General features: G+C 37.3%; 2 long non-coding RNA genes and 1 pseudogene across 2 annotated transcripts; all 3 read left to right on the top strand.

Annotated features, from left to right (window-relative positions):
- Window positions 1-617: 617 nt before the first annotated feature.
- LOC120259955 lies at window positions 618-22,448 on the top strand (annotated as a pseudogene).
- On the top strand, window positions 18,959-19,367 carry LOC120262232. The gene is made up of 3 exons (XR_005536728.1): window positions 18,959-18,984; window positions 19,203-19,260; window positions 19,333-19,367. It is a non-coding gene; the product is annotated as an uncharacterized LOC120262232 (long non-coding RNA).
- LOC120262233 lies at window positions 19,578-20,614 on the top strand. Its single transcript, XR_005536729.1, has 3 exons — window positions 19,578-19,636; window positions 19,944-20,027; window positions 20,575-20,614. It is a non-coding gene; the product is annotated as an uncharacterized LOC120262233 (long non-coding RNA).
- Window positions 22,449-27,708: the final 5,260 nt, after the last annotated feature.

The following is a 27,708-nucleotide window of genomic DNA, read 5'->3' as shown; positions in this document are numbered from 1 at the left end:
CCCTCCTCCTCCCCCTTTGAGAGGAAAACATTCGATTTGTTCTTATTTTTTATTAGTTTTAGTATTTTTATAAAACAAAAAGGTATTTTGGGTTGGCAAATGGCAACTTCCAATTGTCCAGTTGGTACATGCCTAGCGATTTTACCCAACCTAGCTTAGAATTTACTTTTCGGGGTTGATAAGAACACATGAGCGTAGCACATTGTGTAATGATGAAAGTGAAGGAATGGCACTGATGAGAATGACTAGTTATATATATTCACCGCCATTTTACGGATGTAGAGATAATGCCATTACCACCATCTCGATGTTTAAAATCTCGCCGCCCGACATGCCGATGGTGGTTGGAGACCATTTTATAGTTAAAATAATATTAATTTTTTAATTTGATTAGGGTATTTTTTTTATTGTTAAGAGATTTAAATATTTAAATTAGTTATTTATGGATTAGATATTTAAGTTAGTTATCATTTGTTATCACATTTCCCTTTTGAGATTTTTGTGTATATAAAGGCAATGCAGAAAAAACGTATTTTCTCATCTCTGTTAGCTAACAGGTTTTCTCATCTCTTGTTTTGTTTTTCTAATTAACATTTATGTCAAATAGAGACCATTTTATGGCTGAGCTGCGGGCTCCGGTGAACAAGGATGTCGACTTCGCAACTAACTTCTGAACCAACGAGTATCTCCATCAGCAGAAGAATATGTTCATTGACCCCGTTCGCATGGAGGCCTACTACAATGCTCTGTTCAAGAACCCTAATCACTTCTACAATAAGGTTCTCTCTAAATCGGAAAACTTTTTTTCATTTTTGTTGTCTTTTTCGATCAATATATTAACCTAGTCATGTGTTATGGATGAAAAGGTTGTTTTGGATGTTGGTACTGGGACTGGAATCCGTGCAATATGGTGTGCTTGTCGAAGCTACAAAGATGTCCGACCATGCTCATGTCCTTGTTAATGCAAACAACGTTGACGATGTGGTTAAGGTGATTAAACGGTCGATGGAGGATGTTCTTTTACCGGAGAAAGGTCTGGACTTATAGTTTCATGCCATTTTTGTTTCTTCAATTTGATAGCTCATGCGGTGGGGTTTGTGATTTGGAGAAACACTCAAAACACTTAAAGAAGAACTCAAACAAACCAAGTAAGAAGGAGACACGCAAGATTGGTAACCCAATTCGGCGTCCACTCGCCTACGTCTAGGGGCCAAGCCCGGAGATAAACAATCCACTAAAAAGGTGAAAATAGATGAGTATAAACACTTGTCACTCACTCTCCCAAAAATAAAGATCACTACCTTTCTAGATTGTCTAGTGCTCACACACTCTCCTTCACCAGTGATACACAATCTTCAATTAAGATAGCTTATATAGACGCCTCAATGTCCCAAATATAGCACATACCTCTTTTAGAATCTTAGTGGCTATTAATTTAAAAACCTTCCGAAATTAACTGTTGTAACTCCTATTGTAACAATAATTGTAACATGACCCTTACTGCTTACTTGACTGAGTTCTGGTTACGTTGAGAAGGAGTTCAAGACCCACCAACCTCCCGGTCATGCTTACTCTGAGTTGGTATAGCTAAATCTCCCGATCCCGACTACCGACAACTAGCCTACCTCCTGAGTTCCTCATCACGTAGTCCCCGTATGGGGCGCACATCATTGTGCGTCTTCATGAAACTTTCCAAACTTATTCTTCAACTTTCCAAGTTTGGTCTTCAAAGATTCTCCAAACTTGATCTTCAATTCACCCAAGTTTATTCTTCAAATCTTCCCAATAAAGATCTTTAATCAATCATGCCAATAATAGGCATGTCTTCAAATCTTGCCCTTAATAGTGTTCAATCATTCTCATTAAGGATTCTTCAAATCTCATCTTCAATTAGCCTTCATTCATACCATTGATAGATATTTCTTCAATTAAGCTTCATCCATATTTAATCTTCAATGAAATCACCTAAATATAGTCTTGATATGATCTTGTCTTCAAGATGCAACACATTGCCAAAAATAGTTCTTCCAAGATCTTCAAGATATTTTGTCTTGCAAGCCAAGATTCCTTGCCATGTCACCTTGCTTTACATGTCATCAATTAGTGATAGCTTACATTACTCCACTTGGCTTCTGCACCCAGACCGACTCCTGTTACAACATTCAATTACAACACTGACTGGGACACAGACTACACTGACACTGTTACAACTTCCAGTTACAACATCAATTGGAGAACAAAAACTAGGACTGACACAAGATATCATCTAGTTTCTTACAAAGTACTAAGAGAATATTTCAAACTACAACTAGTGAGACAAAATATAATTAGACATAAAGAATTGACAAACATAAAAGTGTTCAAACACAATAAGACCAAAAGTCCAAATGTCCAAGAAAAGATAAAAACTAGTTAGTCTAGTGCTAGCAAACTTCTCCCTCTTTGTGACACAATGGATGCCGAAGTCTTCATGAGTTGTTGCAAGCCTCATTTCTCCATCTTTGGCATCAGCTTCTCTCTTCTTCTTCTTCTCAAGAATTTCTAGGAGAGATAAGATCTTTCTGTTTCTATCTGGCAATGTTGAACAGCTCAGCAAAAAGAGATTATTGCCTCCTATCAACATCTTCTAGTTGCTCTTTTAACATATTCTCATATTCTTCTTCAACCAACGGATTCGCCTTTTCTGCATCTTCAGATATTGCCGGTGGAGACACCCTTCCTACAGATAAATCAATTTTCTTACCTGGGGCAAACAACCTCTGAGATATCTTCAGCTTCTTCACTGAAGTGACTGCTTCTCCTTCCTGAGTTGTACTTCATGTTGCAACAAATAATGCGACAATAGTGCATGATACCCAAGTGATTTTGAGGAGCTTGTATAATCAGTTTCATTCACAATGTTCTAGAAGATCAGCTTTCCCAGATTGAACTTCTTGCCGGTGCTAATAGCAAATAATAAAAGCGCAAGCTTCTTCACTATGTTGGAATTGTGTGGAGCTAGTAACCAATTCTGAATGCCCAGTCTAAATAGAACGTTGTACTTAGCTATGAGGGTGGAGGCTGGAAGTCTTGTTTCTTCTCCCTATGACTTTGTCATTCCTCCAGTAACCTCTTTCAAAACCTCCTCATTTAACTCAAGCCCTTCTTCATAGTTGTTTTTCACCTCCAATTTAAACTCTAGGAATCTGTTCAAGCAAGTTGGAGTAAAAGGAATCCACTTACCTCGAACATAAACTCTAGTGATTCCTTTGACAGATGACAGCAGATTACTGTAAAATTCTTGCACTAGTGATAAACTGTAGCTTTCAGTAAATGTTGTAGACTTATAAAGACACCTTTCTTTGAGTAGTTCGGCCAATCCTTACTTCTCAAAAGCCACTTTATCTATCATTCTTTCAACCACAAGTCTTCTGTCAGTAACAGTTTTGAATTTCTTCTTCGAAGATTTATCCATAAACTTGTCTTCATCACTGTCTTCAGGATGGTGAGTTATCTTTTTCTTCTTTTCCTTCTTAGAACTTGCTGACGATTTTTCCCCTTATTTTCGCAACTTTAGCACACTTTCTCTTGGGCCTTGGGGAGACATTAACCTCTAGATCTGAGAAGGACTTTCTTTTGGACTTTTCCTTCTTCTTTTTCATAGATACTTCCTTCTTTGCTGACGCTATCTTCTTTTCTCTTGCCATCTTAGAAACACATTCTTTGAAAGGAATATCTTCAGAGCTCTGTGAACTGTCTGATGTTCCAGTTGATGTTGTAACCTGTGCTGTGGCATGTTCAGTATCTGTAGGTACATTAGTATGCTGGTGAATGTTGCTCAGGACTTCACTTAGAATAGCAGCAGCCTCTTCTTCAGCACCAGTGGGAGCATCTGTTCTTCTTTCTCCGATATCCCCTTCAGTTTGTGGTAGGGTTGATTCTTATTCTGCAGCATCTTCTACACCAGTTTGTTCCTCTCAACCTTACTTCTTCAATTTGAGTTGCAATTTCTTGTGGGGTCACAAGAGCACGGTGAGCCATCCTCTTCATCCTCATCTTTTCTCATACACCGTCTTCTTCTTCTTCTTCTCAAAAACAATTTGGAAAAATTGGGATTTTAGGGTTTTTTATACCCCATTTAATTAGTTATAACTTCCAAGGAATCCTTTCTTATTTTCCAAAAAAATATCTCTTTTCAAAAAAAAAAATAATCCCTCTTTTTTTTTTTTAACTTTTCCCCACTTTTTTATTTTTCCTTTTTTTTGTTTTTGATTTTTTTTATTTTTTTTAAACTAAGAGAGATATCAAGAGACTTTCACTCGTTGGAGTGTTTTGTTTGTTGACTTCATGGGTCCTTGGCCAATACATTGTTTAGTGTAACATGATGTTGTGCTTGTCTATTTTATCACCATCTCTAGATTAGAACTAGAGACTTCTGCATCTTATCTTGTCTTGTTATCCTTTTGGATCCATAACTTCTTGATTACAATAGTTTTTCCTTTGACTTTCCTTTTGATGACTGCTTACTCATGTCCAATTACTCTTCCACTTTTCAAATCTTCTTTTAATTTTATGAACTTGGGTCTTATGTGGCTAGTCTCTCCACAATGAAAGCATGTAGGCACTTCTCTTCTTGATTCTTCCTTTACTTTGACTTGCTTTTCTTTATTGTTTTGTTGGGCAGTTAACTTAACAAACACAACTCCTGAACCTTCTGTCTTGATACTTGAACTTTCCCAATATACACAATACCATGTCGGGCTTTACTTGTTCTTCCAACTTATAGAATCTTGTCAAGCTTGGCTTTACCCTTGTTCATGGAGTCCAAGGCCTTCTCAGTATGTCACAACTTTTGTTTACAGTCACTCAACTCTTCCTCTAAGTGTTGGTTTTGCAACATCATCTCATTGAATTTGTTCATCATAACTTTATAACCTGTGAGAAGATCAGTTTCTGTTATCCCATTGTATTCACTTTTAGTTTCCGTGGATGTTGTAACTGATGTTACAACATATTCTGCAACAAGCTTAGATCCATCCATTCATCACAGCAGGAAAAGATGTATGATGATTGCTCAGGCTTTCTTCATCTTCTTCCTCCATGCTACCATCCGAGTTATCACTCCATCTAGCATTCAATGACTTTCCTTTCTTTCTGAGAGTGTTAGCACAATCAGCTTGATAGTGCCTAAAGCCACCACATTCTCTAAACTTGATCTTCATGAGATGATCTTTGACTTCTTCCTTTTCTTTATTCAGACCATCATTTCGTTGAAATTTCTTGCCTTGTGTCTTGTATTTTCTGATCATATCACGTAGCTTTTTTGTCAGAAGAACAACATCATTGTCATCTGCATCTTCATTGTATATTTCAATGGCCTGTTGTGGTTCCTTTCGCTTTGTTGCTTCAAGCTTTAAGGTTATATCTTCTACTCTTCTTTCAGGATTGAGGTCATCTCATATGCTTGCAGGGACCCCATCAGTTCATCCAGTCTCATAGTTGAAATGTCTCTTACTTCTTCTATTGCAAAGATTTTTGCATCAAATCTTCTTGGAAGCGATCTAAGAGTCTTTCGAACTAGCTTTTTAGCTGAGTACTCCTTGCCAAGATGGTAGGCTTGATTTGCTATGTCCATCAACTTTGCATTGAACACGACTATTGTCTCATCTTCTCCCATATGGAGATTCTCGAACATGGTTGTTAGCACTTGAAGTTTAGTTTCTCTTACCAAGTTGGTGCCTTCATGAATAGTTTGAAGAATCCCCCAAGCTTTCTTGACGCACTCGCATGTTGCAATATACTTGAAATGGTTCTAATCTACTCCTCCAAAAAATTGCATTGAGAGCCTTCCCATTAGCATTAGCTCTACGCATGTCTTCGGTACTCCAGTTATTTCTCTTATTTATGGTTTCATTCTTTTCTTCATCAACTATAGTTGGAGGAGACCATCATTCTTCTCTAGCAATCCATACACTCTTATCATTGGATTTGATAAAAGCCTTCATGCATGCCTTCCAATATGGATAGTTGGATCCATTAAGCAATGGTGGTCGAGTGACGGAAGCTCCTTCTTTTCCGGCTATCAGTGGAACTTGTTAGGACCTCACCGACTTTGAAACCAAAGTGAACATGGTGACCAATGCTCTGATATCAATTGTTAGTTCTGGTGGTGTGGTTTGTGATTTGGAGAAACACTCAAAACATTCAAAGAAGAACTCACACAAAAAATATAAGAAGGAGACACACAAGATTGGTAACCCAGTTCGGCATCCACTCGCCTACGTCCTGGGGGCCAAGGCCGGAGATAAACAATGCACTAAAAGATGTAAAAATAGATGAGTACAAACACTTGTCACTCACTCTCCCAATAATAAAGATCACTACCTCTCTATATTGTCTAGTGCTCACACACTCTCCTTCACCAGTGACACACAATTTTCAAGTAAAGTAGTTTATATAGACGCCTCAACATCCCAAATATAGCACATACCTCGTTTAGAATCTCCGTAGCTACTCCTGTTGTAACATAAATTGCAACATGGCCCTGACTGCTAACTTGACTAAGTTCGGGTTAAGTTGCGGATGACCTCAAGACCCATTAACTTCCCAATCATACTTATTCTGAGTTGGTGCAGCTGAATCTTATGATCCTGATTGTCGAAAACTAGCCTACCTCCTTAATTCCTTATCACCCAGTCCCCCGCAAGGGGCGCACATCCTCGTGCGTCTTCATGAGACTTTGCAAACTTAGTCTTCAACTTTCCAAGTTTGGTCTTCAAAGATTCTCCAAACTTGATCTTCGATTCACTCAAGTTTGGTCTTCAAATCTTCCCAATAAAGATCTTCAATTAATCATGCCAACAATAGGCATGTCTTTAAATCTTGCTCTTAATAGTCTTCAATCATTCTCATTAAGGATTCTTCAAATCATACCTTCAATTAGCCTTCATCCATACCATTGATAGATATTTCTTCAATAAAGCTTCATCCATATTTAGTCTTCAATCAAATCGCCTAAATATGGTCTTGATATGATCTTGTCTTCAAAATGCAGCACATTGCCAAAAATAGTTCTTCCAAGATCTTCGAGATATTTTGTCTTGCAAGCCAAGATTCCTTGCCATGTCACCATTATTTCCATGTCATCAATTATGCTTTGTCACCATGGTTGCCATGTCATCTTATCTTGGTGTTAAATTATGCCAATAAATAGTGTGGTTGGACTAACAAAATTCTTGAATTCTTGAATTTTTGCTTAAATAATGAGTATTGTTTGGTTTTGGTTTGCAGTTGATGTTATAATATCAAGATGGATGGGATACTTACTTCTTCGATATTCAATGTTCGACTCTGTTATTTGTGCAAGAGATCAGTGGCTTAAGCTAGGTGGAGTAATGTAAGCTATCACTACACTGATTTTTATTTTTAGATACACATTTATAGAGGGGGTTTTTTAAAAAATAGCCTGTATATTTAATTTTTTTTATAAATCTATAGAGGGGTATAGGGGGTTTAAAAAGCCCCCTCTAATTTTCAATTCATAAAAAAGGCACTCACTCACACAAATTGAATAGTCACTAATTAATATCCATCGGATCATCTCCACTCACTCACACTAACTTAAAAAAGAAAAAAAAATTCAATTAATGGTTCTCCCTCACAAAAATGAGAACATTGAGGTCTCTGCTTCAGCACCGACGCCACCTTCATCTCTTCCAAGCGCTTCACCAGCGATGCCACCTTCATCTCCATCTCTGCTTCGAGATCATTAAGGTCTCTGCCAAGCACGTTGTTGAAGTTGCCTCATATCCTCATCTGGTTGGAATTCTTCATCACTAAGGCATGTCTCGATTGGCGTGCCAAATGCTATCTAGAAGATTTCTTCATTGTGAAGTAAACTTCATGGTTAATGTTGAGGATACGTAGCCTTTAATTAAGGTTTTTCATATATGACCCTTTATTATATGCTAATCCTTTGTGTTCATTCTTTCCTTTCTTATTTAATATGATTTGATTTGTAATAGTCCTTCCTTTCTCGTGTGATATGATTTGATTTGTAATAGTTATGTAAATGATTATAAATAGAACACTCTCACCACCCTTTCAAGTGTGGTGGTTTAACATTCTCATGGTATCAAGAGCTTGTCTGGTTTAGCAAACCTGATCCTTTCTTTCCAATGGCTTTCGAAGCTTCTTCTTCTCATCTTCTTCCTTTCAACACCCTAATCCATATGATCACCATCAAGTTTTCTTTGTCTAATTATCTTCTCTGGAAAAGCCAACTTCTTTCTCTTCTTGAGAGTCAAGACTTGCTGGGCTATGTTGATAGAACTATTGTTCCACCTCCCCTGTTTTGAACCAACAACTTCTACCACACTCAGCACCAAATATCAGGCATGGAAAGCAACTGATGAACGTCTTCTCTGCCTCTTGCTTTCCTCTCTCACCGAGGAAGCCATCACTGCCGTTGTTGGTCTCTCTACTACCCGTGATGTTTGGCTTGCATTGGAGAATACATTTAGCCATCATTCGAAAGCTCGTGAACTGCGACTCAAGGATGACTTACAGATGATGAAACGGGGCCACAAACCCATTGCTGAATATGCCCGTACCTTCAAAACACTTTGTGACCAGCTTCATGCCATTGGAAGACCCGTCGAGGACACTGACAAAGTGCACGGGTTCCTTCGTGGTCTTGGCACCGATTTTTCCAGTTTCTCTACTGCTTAGATGACTCTCACCCCGCTCCCCTGTTTTGCAGACTTGGTTTCTAAAGCGGAAAGTTTTGAGTTGTTCCAACGATCCCTTGAATCTTCTGCCTCCACTACTGCAACATTCACAGCCACTAATCGTGGCCGTAGCAATTTCCATGGTACTTTCCTACCTCTCATAGCAACCAGCGAGGTCATTCTCATCATCATGGCAATAATCCTTCCAACCGAGGATGAACCCATTCTAGTCAGGGTCGTCGACCACCTCACTATCAAATTTATTGCATGAAGGGCCATTATGCCAATCGTTGTAACCAACGGTATGCTCGGACTGATTCCTCTGCTCATCTTGCTGAAGCCTTCAACACATCTTGTTCCCTCTCTGGATCCGAGGCTGCTAATTAGTTTTTGGACACTGGGGCTTCAGTCCATACGATATTCGATCTATCTATTTTTGATCAGTCCAAAAAATTACACGGGTAAGGACTCTGTGATCGTAGGAAACGGTGCCTCTCTACACATTACCCACACTGGTATTCTTTCTCCTGTTCCAAATATTCACTTATTAGATGTATTGGTTGTCCCTTCTCTCACTAAAAATCTTCTTTCAATTTGTAAATTAACGTCTGATTTTCCTCTCTCTGTTACTTTTACTAATAATTCTGCTTTTCTTTCTGTCCTTTAAAATAATGGAGGGCTATATGTGTTGGAGCGTGGCAACTCTGCTTTTCTTTTCTGTCTTTAAAATAATTCTCTTCGTGCTTCATATGATTTATGGCATGCTCGTCTAGGCCATGTGAATCATTCTGTTATTTCTTTTTTAAATAAAAAAGGACATCTTTCTCTTACGTCTTTATTACCTTCTCCCTCACTATGTATTATATGTCAACTTGCGAAAAGTCATTGATTACCTTATTCCCAAAATGAACGCAGGTCATCGCATGTGTTAGATCTTATTCATTGTGATCTTTGGGGTCCTACTCCCGTCAAATCCAATTCGGGTTTTATTTATTATGTCATTTTTATTGACGATTATTCTTTATTCACTTGGTTTTATCCTTTGAAAATTTAAATCTAATTTCTTTGACATTTTTCTTCAATTTCAAAAATTTGTGGAAAATCAACATTCTACTAGTATCAAGGTTTTTCAAAGTGATGGAGGTGCTGAATTTACTAGTTCTTGCTTTCAAACATACCTACGTACTTTTGGCATCCATCATCAAATCTCTTGTCCATATATACCAGCTCAGAATGGTCGTGCAGAGAGAAAAAATCATCATGTGACTGAGACTGGTTTGGCTCTTCTTTCCCACTCACATCTTTCTCCTCGTTTCTGGGTTGACGCTTTCAGCACTGCAGCCTATATTATCAACCGGTTGCCCACTCCACTTCTTGGAGGTAAGTCACCATTTGAAATCCTATATGGCTACTCTCCACATTATGCAAATTTTCATCCTTTTGGTTGTCATGTTTATCCTTGCTTGCGTGATTATATGCCTAACAAGCTTTCTCCTCGTAGCATTCCTTGTATTTTCTTGGGTTATAGTCCCTCTCATAAAGGGTTTCACTGTCTTGATCCCACCACCACTAGACTATACATCACCCGCCATGCTCAATTTGATGAAACTCACCTTCCTACTATCCCTAACTCCTAAGCCCAACCTCTTTCCTCTCTCCATATTTCAAATTTTTTGGAACCATGTCTTCACCATATAGATCCATCCCCCCTTTCCCCTGGCTCTCCATCCCTGCATATTCCTCGATCCAGCTCCTCTCCGTGTAATATTTGTTCTGACCTTGTGGATGAGTCTGTGCAGGTTGATAATTCTCTTTCAGGATCCTCTTTGCCATCCTCAATTTCCTGTTCGCCTTCTATTGAGCCTACTGCCAATTCCTCTTTTTCCTTGGGCTCTCATCCTATGATCACCCGAGAAAAAGCTGGTATTTTCAAGACTCGTCATCCAGTAAATCTTGGCGTCTTGGGCTCTTCTGGATTTCTTTATGCTCTTCTTGCATCCATTGAGCCAAAAGGATTCAAATCTACTGCTAAGAATCCTGCTTGGCTTGCTGCCATAGATGAAGAAGTTCAAGCTTTACAACAAAATGGTACTTGGATTTTGGTTCCTTACCCTGCCAATACCAACATTGTGGGCTCTAAATGGGTGTTTCGTACTAAATATTTGCCAGATGGATTCGTTGAGCGTCTCAAGGCTCACATTGTTGTTAAAGGTTATACCCAGATACCCGGTCTTGACTACACTGACACCTTCAGTCCGGTTGTCAAAGCAACTATTGTTTGTGTTGTACTTTCTCTTGTTGTCACAAATAAATGGCCTCTTTGTCAACTTGATGTCAAGAATGCTTTCCTCAATGGCACCCTTACTAAGCATGTTTATATGGAACAACCTCCTGGGCATATTGATCCTCGCTTCCCAACTCATGTTTGTCTATTGAAGAAAGCCCTTTATGGTTTAAAGCAAGCTCCTTGTGCCTGGTTTCAATGTTTCAGCTCCTTTCTTCTCAAACTTGATTTTTCTTGCAGTGGCGCTGACACCTCTCTTTTTGTTTTTCATCAGGAGTCTAGTCTTATTTATTTGCTTCTTTATGTTGATGACATCATTGTTACCAAGGATTTGGGTTATCTCAGTTACTTTCTTGGCCTTGAAGCTATGCCCACTGCTGATGGTCTATTTATTAGTTAGTTAAAATATGCTCGAGATATTCTTACTCGTGCTCAATTGCTTGATAGCAAACCTATTCACACCCCGATGGTTATATCCCAACACCTAACTGCTGATGGTTCTCCATTCTATGATCCTACTCTCTATCGATCTCTTGATGCTGTAAATTCCGTCAGCCAATTTTTGCACGCCCTTCTATAGATCATTTTCTTGTTGTCAAACATATTCTTCACTATGTTAAGGGGACACTCCACTTTGGCCTTACCTTTCGTCCATCCACTATTCCGGGTGCACTAGTAGCTTACTCAGATGCTGACTGGGCTGGATGTCCCGATACTCGTCGGTCCACATCTGGCTACTGTATTTATCTTGGTAGTAATTTAGTTTCTTGGAGTGCAAAGAAGCAACCTACTGTCTCATGCTCTAGCTGTGAATCTGAGTATCGGGCTCTTGCCGTAAATGCTGCTGAACTTATTTGGATTATACATCTTCTACATGCCCTCAAGTTCCCTATTCCACAACAGCCTATAGTCTTATGTGACAACAAAAGTGCTATCTTTTTAAGCTCCAATCCCGTTTCACACAAGCGGACCAAGCATGTTGAATTAGATTACCATTTCCTTCCGGAACTCGTTGTTGCCGGCAAACTTCGCACCCAGCATGTGCCATCCTATCTCCAGGTTGCTGATATCTTCACCAAAAGTGTTTCTCGACCTCTTTTTGAATTTTTCCGATCCAAGCTTCACGTTCGTTCTAATCTGATGCTTAGCTTCCCCTGGGGGTGTTGAGGATATGTAGCCTTAATTAAGGTTTTTCATATATGACTCTTGATTATATGCTAATCCTTTGTGTTCATTCTTTCCTTTCTTGTTTGATATGATTTGATTTGTAATAATCCTTCCTTTCTCGTGTGATATGATTTGATTTGTAATAGCTATGTAAATGATTATAAATAGAACACTCTCACCACCCTTTCATGTGTGGTGGTTTAACATTCTCAGTTAAGAAGATTTCTTCATTATTAAGTAAACTTCATGATTAAGAAGATTTCTTCATTATTAAGCAATCTTCATGATTAAGAATCCTCCAAGGCACTTCCTATAAATAAGCCTCTTTCATTGTATTTGTAATGAGAATCCATCCATTATATTTCCACAATTCTTGTAGAGAGCATTCTTCTTTCATACCTCTTTGAGAGGATTTGTTGTACTTTTTCTTATTTTCTTAGTGGATTTTCTTGGCCTTTGCCATTGTGGGTTTTTCTCCTAGTACTCGGGTTTCCCACGTTAGATCTATCTATTTTTTTTTCTTGTATTTGACTTGTCTTTTGTGTGATTCAAAGATAAACGCTTCCGCAATCGCACTCGTATCATTCCTAACAAGTGGCATCAGAGTGTTCAGGTTTATACTTAGAATCACATCATCATGTCCACTATCACCAAGTTTGACATTGAGAAGTTTGATGGCAAGATCAGTTTCTCTATTTGGTGAATCCAGATGCGAGCCATTTTGACCCAAAATGGTTTGAAGAAAGCTTTAGATGGAAAATTCGGTAAACCGTCTAGCATGACGAATGATCAGTGGGTGAGTTAGACGAGAAAGCATTGTCAGCCATCCAATCATGCTTATCTCGTGAAGTTTTACGTGAGGTGATTCATGAAACCACAGCGGCCGAATTATGGATGAAGCTTGAATCACTTTATATGACGAAGAGTCTTGCCAACAAGTTGCGTCTGAAGGAGTGACTTTATACTTTTCGTATGGCTGAAGGTACCCCTATTCAAACTCATCTCAGTGAATTCTCTTCTATTATCGTTGATCTTGAAAATTTGGATGTTAATATTGATGAGGAAGATAAAGCTATTTTGTTGATTGTTTCACTGCCTCCTTCATTCATGCATTTTAAAGAAATCATGTTATATGGTAATAATGCCGATACTTTGAGCTTGGAAGATGTTAAGGCAAACCTTCTTGCTAAAGAAAAGTATGATGTTGATAATCATATTGAGAAAAATAGTGAAGTTTATTTGCTAGGGGTCACAGTATTGAAAAAGGCAGTAGCAAAATTTTTCTAAGACAAGATCTAAGTCTAGAAACAAAAAAATCTACAATTACTGTAAGAAACCAGGTCATGTTATTTCTAAATGCTATAAGCTGAAGAATAAAAATGATAAGGCTAAAGGGAAACAAACTATTGATTCTAATAAATCTACAGAAGCTAGTGTTGTTGATGTTTGTTCTGATGGTGATGTTTTCTTGGCTTCTAACACTAATGATATTAAATATGAGTGACTTCTTGATTCTGGTTGTACCTATCATATTTGTCCACATAAAGATTTGTTCTCTTCTTATGAGCCTCTTGATGGTGGATCTATTTTGCTTGGGAATTACACTCCTTGCAAAATTGTTGGGAAATATACTGTCCAGATTAGAACTCATGATGGTGTTATCAGATGGCTGACTGGTGTCAGACACATCCCAGAGATGAGATGAAACTTGATTTCGTTAGGCACCCTTGAATCTCTCGGGTGCAAGTATTTAGATGAAGGCAGAGTACTGAAGGTTTCCCGTGGCTTTCTGATTTTATTTAAAGCTAACAGTGTTGGTTGCTTATATGTGTTGCAAGGAACTACTGTTGTAGGTTCAGCTTTTGTTGCCTCATCTTTCTCTTCTCCTCATGATGATACTCAGTTGTGGCATATGCGTCTTGGCCACATGAGTGAAAAGGGCATAAATTTGTTGTCAAAAAAAGGATTATTGGGAAGTCATACCAACTGCAATATTGATTTTTGTGAGCATTATGTCTTTGGAAAGCAGAAGAGGGTCAGCTTTGCCAGAGGTTCTCATACATCCAAAGGTATTTTGGAGTATATTCATTCTGATTTATGGGGTCCTTCTCCTATTCCCTCTCTTGGGGGAAGTTCTTATATGTTGACCATTATTGATAATTTTTCAAGAAAAGTTTGGGCATTTTTCTTACGCCATAAGAATGAAGCTTTTATCAAATTCAAGCTATGGAAAATTCTTGTTGAAAATCAGACCGGTAAGAAGGTCAAGAAGCTTTGTACTGATAATGGTCTTGAGTTCTGTAGTGATGAATTTAATCAGTTCTGTGCACAAGAAGGCATCGCCAGGCATCACACTATTGTTAGAACTTCTCAACAAAATGGAGTTACTGAATGGATGAATAGAACTATTTTAGAGAAAGTACAATGCATGTTTTCTAATGCTGGCTTGAGTAGAAATTTGTGGACAGAAGTAGCCCACACAGCTTGCTATCTTATCAACCACTCTCCAAATGCTTCTCTTGAAAGCAAGGTTCTAGAAGAAATTTGGACAGGTAAACAACTTGACTATTCTAATTTAAAAGTGTTTGGTTATCCTACTTATGCTCATGTAAATGATGAGAAGTTAAAGGCTAGAGCTATGAAATGCATTTTTGTTGGCTATCCTGATGGAGTTAAAGGATATCGACTATTTTGTCTAGAGACTAGGAAGATTATCAATAGTCGAGATGTCACTTTAATGAAAATGCATTATTATCTTCTGGAAAGGAGTCTGTTGGTGCTTCTCCTGATGCAGGTAGTGAAAAAGTTGAAATTGTGACTTCCACTCTCAAGTCAGATGATACTCCCTCCTGTAGCACATAATCTGGTGATGTTCCCATTACCACTGCTGAGGTTACTAGTCCACATCTCCAAGATTATTGTATTACTCGCGATCGTCCCAGGCAAGAGAATGTTCGAAAGCCTGCTCGCTATCATGATGAAAGCCATTTTATTGGCTATGCTTTTGTTGTTGCTCAAGAGATTGAAGAAGTCACTGAACCTAGGAGTTATACATAAGCTATTACTTGTTCTGATTCCTCCAAGTGGCTAGCTGCGATACAGGAAAAGGTTGAAAGTCTCCACAAGAATGATACTTGGGAGTTGGTGAAACTACAACTGGTAAGCGAGTTATTACCTGTAAGTGGATTTACAAAAGGAATAATGGCATTTTAGGTGTCGAAGCATGTAGATACAAGGCACGGTATATTGTTAGAGGTTTTGATCAATGAGAAGGTATTGACTTTAATGAAATCTTCTCTCCTGTTGTTTGTCATACCTTTATTCGTATGTTACTTGTCTTGGTTGCTCTCTATGATTTAGAGCTTGAGTAGCTTGATGTAAAGACTGCTTTTCTTCATGGTGATTTGGAAGAAGAAATTTATATTCAACAATCTAAAGGTTCATGGTTCCTGGAAAGGAAAACCACGTTTATCGTCTCAAGAAATTTCTTTATGGCCTCAAACAAGTTCCCAGACAGTGCTATAAGAAATTTGACTCGTTCATGTTGAGTCAAGGCTATTCTAGGAGACAATATGACAACTGTGTCTACCTTAGAAAGGTTTCTAATGGGTCTTTTATATATCTATTGCTTTATGTTGATGATATGCTGATTGCAGCTCGTGATATTACTTTAATCAAGGAGTTAAAGGCCCAGTTAAGCAATAAGTTCGAGATGAAAAACTTGGATCTTGCCAAGAAAATTCTCGGAATGGAGATTTGTAGAGGTCATCAAGCCGGAAAGTTGATGTTGAAACAGAAGAATTATATTCAGAAGGTGCTTGACAAATTCAATTTGAAAAATGCTAAGCCTGTAAGTACTCCTATTGCTATGCATTTTAAGTTATCATCTGATCAGTGCCCAAAATCCGAGGAGGACAAAGAACGCATGGCAAGTGTTCCTTATGCATGTGCAGTTGGAAGTCTTATGTATGCCATGGTTTGCAACAGACCTGATTTGGCATATGATGTGAGCTTAGTCAGTAGATACATGCACAATCCTAGTAAAGAGAACTAGAATGCAGTGAAATGGATACTTCCTCATTTGAAAGGTACTACTGATATTGGTTTGATCTTTGATATAAAGAGGTCTAATGCAGCCTGTATTACTGGTTATGTTGATGCCGATTATGGTGGTGATCTAGAACGGAGAAAATCTATCTCTGGTTATATTTTCTCTTTCTGCGGGTCTTCTATTAGTTGGTGTGCTTCTCTTCAGTCAGTTACATCCTTATCAAGCACTGAAGCCGAGTACATTGCAGCCACAGAAGGAGTTAAAGAAGCAATATGGCTTCATGGGTTATTCAATGAGCTAGGTTTATCTCAAAATATTCTTGCTGTATTATGTGATAATCATAGTGTAATTCATCTGACTAAGAACAGTGGTTACCACAGTAAGACCAAGCACATTGATATTAAGCACCATTTTGTTCGGGATATTGTACCTGTTGGGAATATTGATGTGAAGAAGATTCATACAGATGATAATCCTGCAGATATGTTGACAAAACCACTTTCTATTCCCAAGTTCAATGATTGTTTGGACTTGGTTGGTGTTCTTCAACACTGATTACCCTTTAGGGCTTATATGTGGCAAAGGCTCTTTATTCAGATATTGATGCAAAGCGGAGTTTGTTGAAGTTGCCTCATATCCTCATCTGGTTGGAATTCCTCATCAATAAGGTATGTCTCGATTGGCGTGCCAAATGCTATCTAGAAGATTTCTTCATTTTGAAGTAAACTTCATGGTTAATAAGATTTCTTCATTATTAAGTAAACTTCATTATTAAGAAGATTTCTTCATTGTTAAGCAATCTTCATGATTAAGAATCCTCCATGGCTCTTCCTATAAATAAGCCTCTTTCATTGTATTTGTAATGAGAATCCATCCATTCTATTTCCACAATTCTTGTAGAGAAAGTGTTCTTCTTTCATACCTCTTTGAGAGGGCTTCTTGTACTCTTTCTTATTTTCTTAGTGGATTTTCTTGGCCTTTGCCGTTGTGGGTTTTTCTCCCGGTACTCGGGTTTCCTACATTATATCTATCTGTTCTTTTCTTGCATTTGATTTCTCTTTTGTGTGATTCTAAGATAAATGCTTCCGCAATCGCACTTGTAGCATTCCTAACACACGTCAATGGTTCTGATTTAGGGTTCTAATTTCAATCAATTTGTGATGATTTTCTTCTTTGGGTTATAGCAATTGAAGGTCTCACACTACAATGTGTCAGTGTTGTTCTCAAAGGCTCTAGCGACATCAGGGAACAAATTTGTTCGGGGTTTTGACATAATAGTGACGATAGCCGAAATCCAGCTAAAGCCAGGCTGGTTCACCCTAGAAAGACTATCTAGGTTCATCTCTTTCTCTGTTTCTTTGATTTTGTCCCTAATTTTAGTATGGTTTGGATTTTTGTTGTTGAATGTGGTTTTTGATGTTAATCTTCTTGTTCTTAGGTTTTTATGATTTTTCCGATTGCTTTTTTTATTTTGATTTTGATTTTGATTTGGTTATTGAAGCTTGAATATGTATGATAAGAGCCTGTAAGTGTTTCTGAAGGTAATGCAGATTATATCTTGCTATTTTTTTTTTAATTTATGGGATTGGACAGTTGAGGTGAGAGGAGGAAACAATTCTTCAGTAATTAAGGTAGATTATTTGCAAGGTTCTGTTATTGGTGGTCATTTTCTAGACTATGGAGATGTTGTTGTTATGACTGGATTAGTAGATGCGTAAGAAATATTCAGACATCTTTTTATATAGTTATATAAAACTAATTTATTGTGCTTGTATAATTCTTTGAAACTTTTGATTGTTTTTCTTTCATATGTTTGAATTAGATCTAAAGAGAGTGAACTAATAGAAATGACATGATTGTGAAGTTATATGCTTGAGAAAAGTACCATCTAAAAAATTATTTGATAAAGGTTATTTCAAATTGTTTAGTGTTGCGTTGTTAGTGATTTGTCTGAAGATGGTTAAAAGTGTTGATGATATTGTTTGCAGGTTTTGTGGAGCTGATAACCTGAAAAAGCTTTGTGTAATAACTTTGGTATTAGTTTCATCATGTTTCTATATGTTTAGGAAAGTTATCTACTTGTGATGATAGTGATCCTACATTCTTGTGATTGTTGACCTGGCTGGCTTGTTATTATGATATTGAAGGCTGGATTTGTCGGTGATGCTTTATTTTGTAACAAATGCAAAGAGACTATTTTTTTCATAGTTTAGTTTTCTTCTTACTCTTTAATAGCTAGCATCTTTTCAAATCTTGATTTAAAGTATCAGGATAGGATATAATTTCAAGCATATGGTGTATTACTCTATGTGGCTTAACTTTTTGAATTGCACGGGAGGTATAAATTCTATTTGAAAGTGTGATAAATGGCCAATTTTCCAGTCAAACCCTTGTTTTGTTTTTGGTAATACAGGAAATAAGTAATGGTGTTGATGTTGTTAAAGCTGTTGGTGGTGATGGTACTCTTCATGAGGTAATTGCATTAATCTTAAAGAAAGGAACTTGTGTGTTTTGGGACTTAAATCATTTCATATTTCTCGAAACAAAATTTGTTTAATCTTTCACAAATGAGAAGCATGCTACCATAACCGCTTAATATTTAATGTGCGGCTCGAATAAGAGTGATGTGTTCGTGTGCCTTGAGAAGTAGTATTGAAGGATTATGGGACAACACAAGTAGAAGTTTCCGATAGAAATGGACATGGGGGAATGCAAATGTCCTAGTTGGCTAGTTTTCTTCTTTGTACAGATCAGATGGCAAGATTATTTTGAAGGTAGTTGCTCTTAATGAACATCAGAGCCTGTCCCTCTTGTATTTATTATGAAAAAGAATGCTAGAAAGTAGAAACTGTTCTTGTTGAGAAATAATTGAGATGGGACTGCCTCATCAATTTTCTTTCAATATTCTCGAGTTAATAGTTTTAATTGATAAAGATAATAGTTAAGCTTTTTATTGGTTGGTCTCAACATGGAAGTTTTGTGTTGAATCTAGGTTAGATGGCAGGTGGCCTGGGTAATTTTGTAGATGGCTCTGCAGTTCTTGCTCAAAGGTACATATGAAACTTGGGAATATTCGATTTCATATGAATATAGTTCAGTGATGCTTTATGTTTGAATTGCAGATTATCTACAGCAAACTGTCCAATGCAGTATATGTTTAATCAGTTCATTTGCACAATTTGCAGGATTGAGATGAAACCCGGTGAAGGAACATTCATAATAATGTTGGTTCATCAAAGCAGAAAAGATTACATCCTTGGAATAAACTTTTGCTTTTCATAGATTGTAAAATAAAGCCTTCTCTAAAAATGCAATCTATGTCTGCAGGTTTTGCAGGAAGACTTTATTAAGTGTCACATCCATTCATAACTGAGTTCCTTTATAGAGAGCAAAAATTCCACAGGACATGAGTTCTAGGGTGCAAAGGTGAGATGATATATGGGTGGCAATGCTGTTGAGTGTGCATCTTCTTTGTGTTCTCTTCGAATCATATTTGTATCAATTCCTTTGGACATATATAGTCTTGACTAGCTTGTGCCAGTTATACTTTTACCCATTTCTGTGGTGGTATTTTATTATTCTCCTATTGAACAACGACTTAAAATTTGTTTCCCTTAAATGTGCATGGAGCACAGAACATACTGATCAAGAATTTCTTAATATCTTCTAATGTACATAGGCCTGTTAGTAATTTTCAACTAGTCTTAACTTGCATCTTAATTTTCCTGTGCAGGTTGATGCAGCTATTGTTAGATTTAAACTTAAGTTAATTTCAGATTATCCACCAGTAATATCCGCCAAAAGCTTCTTTTCAATGGTTAGTTTGCAATTTAGATTGAGTTATTTATCATCTCAGTTAAATACTAAGATGATAGGATAAAAAGAAGACACTTGAAAACTCATGGCACTTATCCTTGCCTAGATTTTAATTAGTGCTATTGGTTAAGTTTTCTTCTCAAATTAAAAGGCATTTGATAAACATGAAAGTGGGTCAAACTTTAAGTTGTCATCTATGAGCTAATTAATTAATACATTGTTCTTCGGGATTTGGTGTATACACAATGAGTTTCATTTTTCTCCAATGTGATTTAAAGGTAAATCCCTGCTTGGTCTAGTGGCTTTCATGATGTTATTGATTGTTAATGCTTCTGATTGATAAAGATTTTCGGTTCTTTAAAGGTTCAACATTATTAACTTTTATGTTCTAATTCTGAATTGATTCTTGAATGGGACAACTGATAGTTTTTATAAGTCAGCATAACCTATGAGAGTTTATCTTATGTTTTTCAGCAACATTATTGGCTTTTGGTTATATTTTGCTCTAATTGTCAATGTTCTTTGACATTTCTTTTTCTCACTTGCAGTTCTTCTCAACAACCCACAGATTTTTTATAGAATTTTTGGCGATGAATTCATTTTGGATATTCTTGGTTCTCTTGAATGTATGTTTCTTTTTTTTTTTATTTTCCCATTACTATTGCGTAAAGTTTTAGTGGAGATGTATTAAGATGAGCAAATAATTCATCAGGTTGTTAAACTAAGTTAGATGCTGCCTTATGCTTTTTGTAATTAAATTAATTCTAACTTAACCTTATTGAAGATATCATTGGTATCACTTCTTCACTATTATCTTAATCCAGTTACTTTTGTGGTTACCTTTGAAGAAAGGTAAAGTTTGGTAAAAAAAATGTGACAGTGGTCATCCATATTGTGATGTCAAGGTAAATTATTTCCAAAAATAAGATTGTTTTATTTAATTTTTTTCCCTTGAGAGTGATTCTATTTTATTTATTGCAATATGATGGTTTTATACCCATTCATGTGTGAAATTTTTTTACTTTTAGATTTAAATTAAGATCATGTCACTAATGATATAAAAGTAAATTCCTATTTTTGTTGGCAGGTGGTCATTCTGAAAATGTATGTGATCAAGAATTTCAATTTGTGAATTTCATGTTAAGTGAACTGTGTATTAAATTTTGTTTATTGCAGGTATCCTAGTCATGCTCGCATGTGGATTGGGCCTATAAGATCAGGTTTATCTGAACAAAAATGGAATGAGTTTGAAAATGCAATGAGTGACTGAGATTGCTTTGCCAATAATATGGAAAACCAGTATGGTGTTAATATGAATGCTCTAACAAAGCCTTACCTGGAAGAAAGTGATAAATACTATCTAAAGGTGCTTTCTGATTTTCTTCAAAACCATGATTTGGGCCATCTTTTATTGGAACCATTTAATCGGATGCAATCAGTCATTATCTTAAATTTTCCTTTGTTGTAATCTTGTTTTAGTCCAGGTCTTATTTTACTTGATGTGTTACAATGTATAAGTATATATCCTTGATGTATTAGCATATATATACATACATATATATATATATATATATATTCTATGTCAAAGCTGTTTCTTATTTTGCTTATTCACATACTGATAGAAAGCCTTTATATTCCTTGTCCAGACATCATTATTGAGCAACATTGTTCCCAGCCAAGTCATTGGGACTTCTGCTGTTATCAAGGAGATTGATTGTTTGTTTGATAGCCACTTTAGATGAAATTCGTGAGTATCATGTAAATTTTTCATTAAGAATCAACCTAAACAGGACGAGACTCTCTGGATTTGCTGGGTTGTTTGATGTTCATTTTTCGGGTATATTGCTAGTGTAAATGAACTGCTATTCTGAATACTTTATAGATTATTCAGTCATTTGAGTGATTCTTTCAGGGTAGCACTCAGAACCCAGAAAAAAATGAACTTGTGTTAACTATTGCTCCTAGCTTAGTCAATCCAACACATTGGGGCCAACAGGTTGCCAGGTTGGTTTCTTTTTTGAATCTGAATTCCTTTGATAGTTTGGTGCTCCAAGACTGGATTATGGAAGTAAATGTCTTCACTAAAATTGTGTGTAATCCATATGAGCCTGTTTGTTCAATTTCTCTTTGCTAGAAGCATTATTAATTGAAGCCATATTCTTAGGAGTTAGAGAATGGATATTTTGTTGTTACAATACCTTGGCCTCCAGATAATTGATATTCATTAAAAATAACTGTTCGTAAAACTTTCTAACAACATCTCTGTTTTAATTTTCTTTTCAAGTGGATTTTTAATTTACTTGGCATGTTCAGTAACATTGTGCTCGAAAGACTAATCTGATTGCTTATTTGTTGGCCTTCCTTACTCTCCCATCTGTCCTGCAGGTATGTACATGCTATTCTCAGTAGGTCAGTGACATGATGTGTGATAGTACTAGCATACTCAGCTGGTTGGATCTTCTTTACCTCCACTATATGATTTAGAGAGAGCCCCTCCATCTTAGGCATGTTCTAGTTGATTATCTTCACCACCAGAGCCAGTACTTACGGGTGGACGCACTCTTCGCCGGACCATATGTCACGCGACTCATCCGTGGGATGGTTTTTTTTAAGGCTATCTGGGGGGAGGAGAAGATCATTGTCCCTACACCTTTGGAATTGATTGCTCTTTGATTGATTGGCATTGTGAGGAAGACTAGCTCAAGTGGCTATGCACTAGTGAAGACATCTTCAGATTAGTTCTGGGAGGATAGTGATGAGCCCAAGGAGGCCACGACTGCACCAGCCACATCCCTACCACCTGAGGGATGCTTGAGGCATCCTACTCATGAGACTTCATTTTATTTTCTTGTTTTTTTTATTTCTATCTTTGTTATTTTATCTTTTGGCCTTGTATACTCATAAAGGTTTCACCTTCTAATAGTTATCTTTATGCTTTATTTTGCTTGTGTAAGTCTGTGCTTAACTTGCTAAGCTTCACTTAACCCCTAGTATTTGTGCAGATGGCCTTAAGAGTGATGTAGAGATGATATAGTCATGTACATGACTGTGAGGACATGACCATGTGACCTTCACACCCATTAAATATGACATGCTCATTTAGTAGATTTCACCAAATAATCTACAAGGAGTTCAGGGGAGTATTGTTCCAATTGCATTCCCGCACACACTTTACTTTTATTGATGATATTTTCATTGTGCTTGCATACATTGACAAGTTCCCCTTGCGTATCTCCCGCAAGTGCACGGGTTGTCGAAGTAATAAATCCCAAATGAGTGGGTATTGTATCCACAGAGGATAGGGGATAAAGACACTTTAATTGTTTCTTAACTAAACAAAAAGTGAATAATGATTTGTGTGACAAGATGTGATGTAACAAAAGTAAAAGCAACAAGAGAAAAAGCACAAATAATGGAGAAGATAAGGCAATTGATATAAGTGGGGTACTCGGGCATTGTTCCGCCTAGGGACAATCGTTTCAAGTGCAAAAACCCTCTATTATACTTTCTAACCAATTCATTAATGAGTTGTGGATATCCTTAAATACATGATCCCAAATCTAAGGTCAACCATGCCTAACTCTATACATACCCCGGAGAAGAAATTAACTAACCTCTCAACCTCGCACTCATATAGAATTGCAATGAGTTCTAGAGATTCCAAGTAATAAATCCTCTTCCTAGAAATAGACCTAACCCTTTGATCCAAGTGGAAGGCCGCTAGCCACAATTAAGCCCTAGATGTTAAAATCACTTCAACACTTCACTCCGTTGCACCCGCAATTAAGCCCCAGCGGAAGGTCCTCCCTTAGCCCATTCACTCTATTATGACCGCAAAGAGCTTAAGAAAATGGAGGTAGAATAAATCACACTGGAGGGGAAAGGGGACGCTTTGCTATCTCTTGACTCACTCTCTCAACCCTCTCCAATCTAGTTTTTTCTAACCCTCGTGGTGTGTCACTTACTCACACGGGTTACCAACAAGAACTCTCAATCCTAGTGTCACTCTAAGGGAGTATTCATACAATCAAGCATTCAAGATTGGAACTCAAATAAAACATCAATTAATTGAAAGCATAATAAAGAGGTTTAATGAAACAAAATATCCTTGGGTTCACAAATACCCAAGTACCCACTAGGGGGTTTAGCTCTCCATGGAGCTAATTACAATCAATGAAATCGAATGTAAAAGCAAAGAATTCATAGAAAACCCCCTCGATAGTCGTGTCGATGGTCTTGTGGAGAGTCCTCTACTCGTCACAAGGGTCACTTTGTCCGGCCTAGGATACACCTCGCCTGATCGATGCCGGTGAAAGCTCTCCCACTAACCTTCTTCCAAATGGAGCGCGATGTCAGAGCTGTAGAACCTCTCCAAATCCCTAGTTAATACCTCTCAAAACCCTAGCCGCCACCTTCTCTCAAGTTGGGGAAAAGATGGAGAAAAGAATGATGAAATCGGGGCTGAAATCGGTTTTAAATAGGCTAGAATCGGGCATCCACACGCTCCTGTGGATTTTTCGCACGGGCGTGTGGAATTTCCACACGCCCGTGTGAATTCTCTGTTTTCCTCAGTTTCGGCCGGCTATGAACAGTACCTGCTACAATAAAATGCTACAGTACCTGCCCGAAACACTCCCGAATCCATGCAGATCTTATTATAAATGCACAAGCCGGAATGGTTGAATGTGACTGCCCTTGTGCCACTCCAAATCATTGTGCTAACTCGAATACAAGGAGTTTGGCACACATTCTTGCATCTTGAACCCGACTTATATCTTCGCGTTTGAACCTTCTCAAGATTTCCTCCAAATAGTGCGCTTGCGACCCACATTGGCTTCTTTCTTTAACTTTCAGCTCCATAACCCTATATGCATTAAAGTAACATAAATACAAACATATTAGTGTTAAAACCCGAGAAAAGTAATGCTCATCATAAGAAAAGAACACTTCGCATTCTTATCACACAAACACTTATCATGCATACACTGGGGGTGCGTAATGTACATCTTAAGTATGGGGAAGGTTTACCTTTTATATGACTTTTACTTGTGTCTTTCATGATTATGCTTTTGTTGCCAATGAAAGTTCACCTTTGGGTTAAGAGTTTAAATCTTAGTTTTTGAGGTTTTAAACACTAGGTTTTATCATGCTCTAGTTTTTTTTCCAATTTTCTTCGAAAGTTTTTTTGTCTGATTGCTATTTAGTGCACTTTGTTCATTCATTAAACATTTGCACACTCTAGTTCAAGACCTATGATGTATGAAGCTATTCTCATAAGTCAAACACAAGTTATACCCTAATGAGAGAAAGAGCTATCTTATGGGATGAGTGAAAAGCTACCACTTCCGATAAAAAGAGTGACACCTCAAAAGTGTGAAAGCCACTCGGGCGGCAGTTTGAGAAAGGGCTACCTTAGAGAATATGTGAAGGTGCTACCTATTTTTTTTTTGTCTATAAATAAGTCACTTTGTAATAAGAATTTTTTTTTTTGTATAAAGTGTTGACATGAGTTGAGCTTCTTACTAATGAGTGCATTTTATAAATATTTTATATACCTTTTTGTGTGTTTTATTTGTCCTTCTAGCATGTTTTGTTATAAACCGATACTACTTGAGGTATGTTTGTTAATTGTTGCAGATGATTGGGCTTTAAACTAAAAAGAACAAATATGGACAAATTATGAAGCAAAACAGTGAAAGAATATAAGTTCAGGACAAGGAGGGCTCGAAGGGCACACATGCTTGGAAGCACGAGCGTGCTAAGCCCCATGCAATTCACTGGAGTCTGTACAAAGTTGAGAAGCATGGTTTCACTGCCCCTAGCACCATCATGCTGAGAGAGTATGGTTGGTAAGCATAGGTGTACTTACCTCCGTGAGTTTTACTAGAAATCTCTCAAAGCACGTGCAGTAAGCATAAGCATGTTTACCCCCGTGCATTTTATTGCTATCATGCCGAAATTATTTCCCTAAATTTGGAGCCAAGCACGGTCACAAACACGATAATGCTTGCATCAAGAAAGGGTTATTTATGCCATAAAGTTAAATTTCAAAGGGAGGATCTTCTTCTTCTTTTTCTGGAGGCATGGGTTAGGGTAGCCATTGGCATCATTTAGGCTGAATCTATAGTGAATACAAGCGTGGAAAAGGAGGATCATTTGCAACAATCATTGTTAAGCCTTCTCGATGTGATTGTGAAGCAAGAAGGGAGTTTAACGGACAATCTTTATTTCTCTTATCATTTTCCTATAATTGATTGTAAAACTATGAGGGGCTAACTGTCCTTCGGTGCCCCAGATATATGAACCTTGGCATTTGATATTTTGGTCTTAGTGCTATTATTTATTGAATTTCCTTGTGGTCTCTCTTGTGTTCATTTTGTTTATTCATCTTTGTGTTAATTGCCTTGATGCTTATTTGCTATTTACTTGACGTGGGAATTGTCAATAGCTACGTGAGTGTTGATTTTTTGTTGCTAGTTCCTTGTAGTTGCAATTACATTCAAGTCCCTAGTTAACCCTAGATTATCTATTCAGTTGTCTAGAGGATAATCCTTATTCGTCTAGCTAGGGCACACATTAGGGAAGGGGTTGAGTCTGCTCCAAGCCTTGAGTGAGGATGTACATTATTAAACCCTCCATAGGTGGTCACCATGGTCCAAGGAGAAGCTCATGAAATCATTGTCTAGTCATTACATTTGTCAAGGGAATTAGTCCGGGCCACTGTCCTTTCCATTGCTATCTCTTTAACCCAAAACCCTGTCTCTTCTTCTTCTTCTTCTTCTTCTTCTTCTTTTTCTTCTTCTTTAGTACTTTTAGTTATTTCCAATCCAATCTTTTGAATCAACTAGATATTAGGAAACAAACAAGTATTGAGAGCTATTCTAGTCCCTATAGATTCGACAACTCGATTCGGTTGGGTACACTTTATTGCTTGTACAACTTATGCACTTGCTATTACGCAAGGGATGTATTAAGTTTTTAGTACCATTTCCAGGGACTGGAAACTTGTAAGAAAGTTTTTACAATCTAGTAATTTATCCATTTTACTTTATTTCATTTTATCTTGCATTTTTTTTTTGATTTATGGTTTACTGAAGTTATCTACAGGTGTTCTTGCATGACTAGAGGAAGTTCCTCTTCTCTATTTGCTAGTCTTGATCTAGAGTTATTGAGAATATTACACAGAAGGTTAAGATAAGTAAATCTCAAAAACACATTCAGTGGAAATCAGTATTGAGGTTGATCAGAATGAACCAATGGCCAGGAATCAGCAAAATAGTATTTTAGATTATGGTAGGTGAAATTTGGAGGGAGCAGAGTCCAGTATTGTTCACCCTCCTATGATGGTGAATAACTTTGAGCTAAAACCTAATTTCATACAAATGGTGCAACAAATGTGATAGTTTGATGGATTTTAGGATGAGGACCCATATGAAAGCCTGAAGAACTTCTTGGAAATTTGTGACACATTTAGTACAAACAATGTGTCTGAGGATGCAATTCACCTTCTACAGTTTCCATTTTTAGTGCAAGAAAGGCCCAAGCAATTGCTAAGTTCCTTACCATAGGGGCCAATCACCACTTGGGCATAGTTACCCGAGAAGCTTCCTACACAATATTTTCCTCTAGCAAAGATCACAAAGCTCAGGAGTGGCATATCTTCATTCCGACAGATGGAGTCT

The sequence above is a fragment of the Dioscorea cayenensis genome, chromosome 5 (genome assembly GCF_009730915.1).
Source record: "Dioscorea cayenensis subsp. rotundata cultivar TDr96_F1 chromosome 5, TDr96_F1_v2_PseudoChromosome.rev07_lg8_w22 25.fasta, whole genome shotgun sequence".
Classification (NCBI taxonomy): Eukaryota; Viridiplantae; Streptophyta; class Magnoliopsida; order Dioscoreales; family Dioscoreaceae; genus Dioscorea; species Dioscorea cayenensis.
Note: the sequence above shows the minus strand (reverse complement) of the source record. Positions and strands in the feature narration are given on the sequence as shown.